The sequence below is a fragment of the Cavia porcellus genome, unplaced genomic scaffold (genome assembly GCF_034190915.1).
Source record: "Cavia porcellus strain 051 isolate PalLab524CR breed Dunkin Hartley unplaced genomic scaffold, mCavPor4.1 scaffold_19, whole genome shotgun sequence".
NCBI lineage: Eukaryota > Metazoa > Chordata > Mammalia > Rodentia > Caviidae > Cavia > Cavia porcellus.
The window spans coordinates 58,517,703-58,523,784 of NW_026947502.1; the positions used below are offsets into that span (position 1 = coordinate 58,517,703).

At 49.2% G+C, this 6,082-nt stretch overlaps 1 long non-coding RNA gene across 1 annotated transcript; it reads left to right on the forward strand.

Moving 5' to 3' along the window:
* Positions 1 to 1,590: 1,590 nt before the first annotated feature.
* Positions 1,591 to 5,348, forward strand: LOC134471733 (uncharacterized). Its single transcript, XR_010041324.1, has 3 exons — positions 1,591 to 1,766; positions 3,607 to 3,712; positions 3,966 to 5,348. It is a non-coding gene; the product is annotated as an uncharacterized LOC134471733 (long non-coding RNA).
* The last annotated feature ends 734 nt before the right edge of the window (positions 5,349 to 6,082 follow it).

Genomic DNA, 6,082 nt, shown 5'->3' on the forward strand with positions numbered 1-6,082 from the left:
AACAAGCTTGACTGCTCTGAAATTTGTCTTCCTCAACCATAAATGTAAGACTGTGTTAATCAGTTTTCTGTTACTGTAGCAAAATACCTGAAGTTGGGCACTTTATACAGAAGAGTAGTATTTAGCTCACAGTTTGGAGGTGGAAGTTCCCAGATAAGGCAACTCCAACAATGTGGCCTCTGGTGAGGGCCCCCTGTGCTGCATCAAATCATTCTGGGTGACATCCTGGTCATGCAAGAGAGAGAAGTCACTGTTGGACACTGGAAGCCAGAGGGGTTCGAGGCCAGGCTCACTCTTTTTATAACAACTCCTTCTCAGGGAAATCAATGCACCAAGAGAGAGCATGAATCCTGCCAGAGGCAGTGGCCCCCGGTGACCCATCTCCCTCACACTAGGAGGGCCACCACACTGGGCCCACGCTTCCAGCACTTGACAGACCTTAGAATACATGCTCAAACCATCCCCAAGCCACAGCAGAAACCAGCAGCACCTTCCAAGGTGGCAACAGGGGTGGCTGGATTAGGGTCGTTGCAGTTAAGAGCTGTGAAAAGTTCTCAAGTGCTTCTAATATACAGTCAGTGCTGGCTCCATTCATTAGGCCTGTGTAGCCTCAGACTTCTCCCTCTGTAATGTGCCATGAGTCCCTCGCTTCAGAAGCAGCATCGCAAAGCAGCCCATGAATCTGCGTTTCTAACAAAGCCAGCTCCTCGGCACCCTCTCCCCTCCTCGACTCCCCCAAGATGGGGAGCACACTGAGTACCAAGGTAGCACCTCAGGGCAGTGACTTGGATTATCTTTTAATGCCCAGTCCCTGGAGAGTTTCAAATAAGGGACCTGCGCTGCTCAGCTTCCCATGCCTGTGACAACATACTTGAGTGAACAATTTAGAAGGGAGAAATACTTCTTTTGGTTCACGTTTCCACCCATGGCCACTTAGCCTTGTCACTCTGGGCCGCAGAGGACAAGTGTCACTGCGGAGCAGACCTGCTCACACCATGATGGGATCTGGGAAGCAAAAAGAGAGCGTGAGGAGGAGGCTGGGGTCCCCAGATGCCCTCAAAGGGCATGCCCCAGTGACCTGCTTCCTCCAGCTGGGCATCACCTCCTCAAGTCTCCATGACTGTAAGGCCCAAAGCATATGAGGAGTGCGGTGCCCCATGCTAAGGCGGAGAAGTCAGTCTGGCTACTCTCCAAAGGGGAGGAATGGTGGGGAGCCCCATGAGGTGAGAAGCCTGACTTGTCTTCAGGCCCAGAGACCACATGGAGGACTGCCAAGCACCCTTCCAAGCAGGGATATATGTGGGGGCCAGGCACCACTGTGGTGTAGGAAGCCACAACTCCTAGAAGAGGTTGTTTTGACCCTCCATGAGCTCAGCAAGTCCACAAAAGGGCCAGGACAGTGGGCTCCTCCTGAGTTCGCCTCCCCTGCCTCCAGAGAAGGACGCTGGCTCTGGCTATTGAATAGAGAGCTTCCTCTGCCAGAATGGTGAGAGGCTCGGCTGGGTACAGTGGGGAGTGGAGCCTCTTGGGAAGCCAGGAGGTGGGGAAGAACAGATATTTCCTGCGTCCCATCATCTGCCCGAGTCTAGCACCATGCTGCAGTGTACCTCGCCCCTCTTTCGTGTGCCCAGATAAGGGCTCAAGAGAAAGGGCAACAGCAGCTCCTAGAGCCCCTGCGCAGGCTGTCTCTGGGCTCTTCTTCCCTCTCTCCCAGCTGGGGGCACAAGCCCTGGAAGCGGACAGACAAGATAACAGGAACGGCATGGGTGAGTCAATGGACATAGCACTGTCAGCAGAGCTCAGAGGCCCCATGGAGGGCTCCGGGCTGCATTTGAAGGAAGGATGAGACTTTGAATAGGGGTGCACCAGAGGAGTTTGCTTTGTCTTCCTTATCCAGGGTACAGAGAGTATTTTGCAAGGGGCTTTCTTTCACTGGGTCCTTAGGGCTGCCCAAGTCCTACAGGCCCAGAGTTTACAGGTGGGAGGCCTGGGCTAGAACCAGGGCCCAAGGAGAGATGGATGCCTCCTGAAACTGCCCTGGTGACTGCAAAGATGTGACCCCTCCCTGGTCTTCACTGCTGTTCTTCTCCAGAGAACAGGGCAACATCTCATTTCCTCCTTCGAAACTGAAAGGTTTCTGCTCTAGGATAAATTACTGAATGTTATGGCGGTGGTCTAACATGGCGGAAGGCCAGAGCAAAAGGACAGCTGGTCTCTGATGACCTCTTCCTCCTCCTTCCTCCTCAACCCTGATTACAACTTCCTCTGTCCTTTCCCACATGAAGACATTTCCACTCAGTTCCTCAGGCATCATCAACACCCGCCTCCAACACTGTCTCTGGGCAGAGGTCATAAAACCACCCACCATGCTCGTCCCTGGTCAGAGGAGAAGCCCAATCCCAAGAGCTGTGTGCTCCTCTCCCAATAAAGGCTTCTTTTTCTTTCCTTCTGCTTCTCTATGTACCAGAAAACCCTAAAAAACATTGCATCAAAATTAATTTGGAGTAACTCTATAAAATGAGATCCAAGAATTACTTAAATAGCTACTTCCTTCCCTGGGATGCATGGGAGGTGATAGACAACTTGCTGACGCTGAGGGATGGGTGCATGGGCTCACTAAGCCACTCTATTTCTTTGTGTATTACATCTCCATAATGGATCCTTTTGCTGTTGTCACTTTTAACCATTTGGGCTCAACCACCCCTCACCCACCTTTAATCTCCTAGAGCACCCAAGCCAACTGGAAAGGTTTAAAACCCCACATTTCTTCACATATCTCAGTTTCCCCAGAAGCCTGGCCATCCCTAGATAAAGCAGGCATTGGCTTCCTGTGTTCCCTGGGCGCTTTCCAGATCTGCCTCAGCTGTGACCTCGCTCTACACGACGCTGTGTTTGTGTAGCAAGCTGGGGTGACCCAGATAGCATGGTGATTAGAGCAGAGATCCTAGAACCCCCATGTCGAGATTTGAATGGGAATGTCACATAGATAACCTTTGACAACTCATTTAATGTCTCTAGACCACAGTTACCTGATCTGCTCATTGAAAAACTGCAATGATAACACTTTATGGGCTTATTGCAAGGATTCAATGACCATATTTGTAAACTTTATAAAATAGTACTTGGCATACGGTGTTACAAGAGTAACATCAAATAAGGAAACCATCCCAGTTCATAACTGAGCTGTGCTTAACAAGAAATAACCCATTACCCCCACTTCCCAGCATTCCTAGCAATTACGTCAGGCTACGTGACCAGTTCTGGTGGATTAAGAGTAGAAATGACAAGAGTCATGTCCAGGCTGAGGCAGCTTGAGGCTGAGGCACCTGCTTCAGTGACCCCCAAAGTTGTGTATTCCAGATGATGTCACGAAGAAATTAAAGAGAACTCAATCTTCATTACAGTTTAACAAAGTAAGGCATAAACAATTGTATGAAACCGCTGAGATGTTTACGATTCATTTTGTTACTGTAATAGAGCTAAGCCGAGCGTAAGTAATACATATTAGTAGCCTTTGAGACCATAAAGAATAGCTATACCTCTTTCCCATTCCCACTGCAAGTCATGTGACTTTGCAATCTTTTCTTTGTCTTGTTTTGCTTTTAGTGTTCATATATCATGTCGAATTTCTTTATCATCCCAACTGATGTCTTCACACGCCTCCCATCTCATGAATCTTCTCCAAGTCTATGTCTACAGCATTATCCCCCAGGTGAGTCTGATGGGAGACAGAAGCAGCCCATCCCCCTCTCAGTCCCATGGACAGGAATACACCCTGGGGTCACATCCGGTAGGTATGGGAAGGGTAGGCCAGATCCTGTTGATATAGATGGAGTTTCCTGGGGTTCCTATGATCCAAACCCTAATGTGCATCCCAGCTGCCTCTGCTAAACACGTCTTCTCAGTGGTTTTTGTAAAATTGACTTTTAATGGAGACCAAGAGACCCCCCTACATTTTCCGCTAGGATGGCTTCCAGTTGAAGAGAACGGGACAACCTGGAAGGAGCAGCAGGAAACTGGCACAGCCACCACAGTTCAGTGCTTCTTGCGGTTGACAGTGTTGGGCTCTCAGGGGAATCTGGAGAAAGGTGGCTCCGTGTAAGTTGTAAATATGGTGACTTCTTTCCAAGCTAAAAGTCAGACTACAGATCTGAATGAAAATATTGGGCCATTTCCATGAGGAGCAGTCTGGGACTAATTTGAATGCTAAAACTGGAGACCCTGAGGACTCCTAGATGGTCCTGGGCAGAGATGAAAACTCTGTGGCCAGAGGGTTGCAGGACCATCTAGAGCGTGGGGTCATCACTGAGGTATCTCCTCAGAGACCAAGGACGCAGACCCACTGCTATCAGGACCATGAGAGCTGACGGCCACAGGATTTGTGCACAGGCAGAGAAAAAAGAAATTGAGTGTGGGGCTCTCGGCTCCTGTTGTACCTTCCTCACTGGTGAAGCCGGAGCAGGTCCCTCCATTTCTGAGCTATGAACCACCATGAAGCATTGGCATGAGGGTTAGAAAGCAGAGAGTCTCCAGGCTCTCAGGACAAGGAGGGCAATTTATCACCCCTCTCCCCACACTGGGCATGAGGTACCTCTCCCGCCAGGTAGCACCACTGCTAGGTAGTACGTAGAAGAATTATCTGTAGACATTAAAATATTCACTTTACTTAATTGAATCAGAATAAGCTCTAGGATGGGAACGTGCCTGGGAGCTGTGGCTTATGCCGTATATTAGAATCACTAGAGAGCTTTCATAAAACAAATCCCAGTGGCTCCCCTCCTTCCAGGATTCTGATTCAAGCAATGTGGGTGACTAGAATGTGAATGACCACCCCATTCCCACTGATGTCCACCCAAGGAGGGCCCACCCACGCGGGCCCCCTGGGTTAGGGTGCTGGAGCTTGCTTGGTCCCTCTGCCCCACAGACATCTAGGCCTGGAAGTCCTGCCTTGAAGGTCAGGTGGCTTGGCCACTCGTCACCTGACATCCCATCCTCCCTTTGAGAAAAATAAGGATCTGACAGATTCTATGGGGAGTGCACAGTTCCCCAAGATCGGAGCCCCCACTTGGTCAGGAGATGATTTATGTCCATTACAACAAAGAGAAGGGAATGAATAATGAAGTGGTTTTCAGGGTCTTTACATTTTGCGGTAAATCATGAGACTTTTCACGCTTGGTAATTTACAATAAATCTGTCAGAAAATTAGACAAAACCAAACTCCCAGAGCTCCAAATGAAAAAGAAGAAATAGTAATTGAATGTCATTGTTGTCAGTTGCCTCAAGTACAAAAGAAGGAGGCAGGTCACCTTGTCCCCAGGCAAGCAGTGACCGGGCAGTGTCCCAGGAACTGGATCATAAGGAAGCTTCTCTTTGTCGCCTTCTCCTGAGGAGGGCGGGTGGGAATGGGGGAAGGAGCTCGCTGTTTAAACTGTTTGAAACACTCCCAAGAAAGAAATTCGTTGGCAGAGAGTTAAGAAGGCAGTACAGACGCGGTCACAACACTGCCTTGGGAGGACTGTGGAAAGCTCTTGTTTGGAAATGATTTGCTCACACACACTCTTTGATTTCAGAATGTTTCACCTGCCAACTGCTTAAAGTTTTCTTTTGTGTTACTCTACTTGTGTGTGTTGCATGTGCGTGTGCTGTGTGTGGATGGGTGTGTAATTAATTAAAAGTTAGAAGGGGAAAAAAGGGATCACCTCTGTTCTGTGGCCAATGATTTCCCTGCAGCACCTGCAGAGGGGAGAGAAGGCAATTAAGATATGAAAAGTGAAGGTCTCATGAAGCAGTCAGGCTCTAGGCGGATCCAGAGGGAGACGCAGAGACTTAAAATCTGTTCAGTACAACAGTGAGCATCCAGCCTTCCTGAGGCCACCAACGTGGTAGCATTTCTGCGCTTGCCATCTGAAAACATGGGGAACGTGGAGGAGTGGAGACACAGACAGAGAGAGTGAGATTGTCCCTAGCACTTCCAGGGCAGGACAGGATGTGGTTATGATTTCACTAAGGAGCCAAGGCAGAATGGTGGAATCTGTGGAACATTCTGGAAACCATTCAGCCCTGCAAGGCAGATGCATATCTC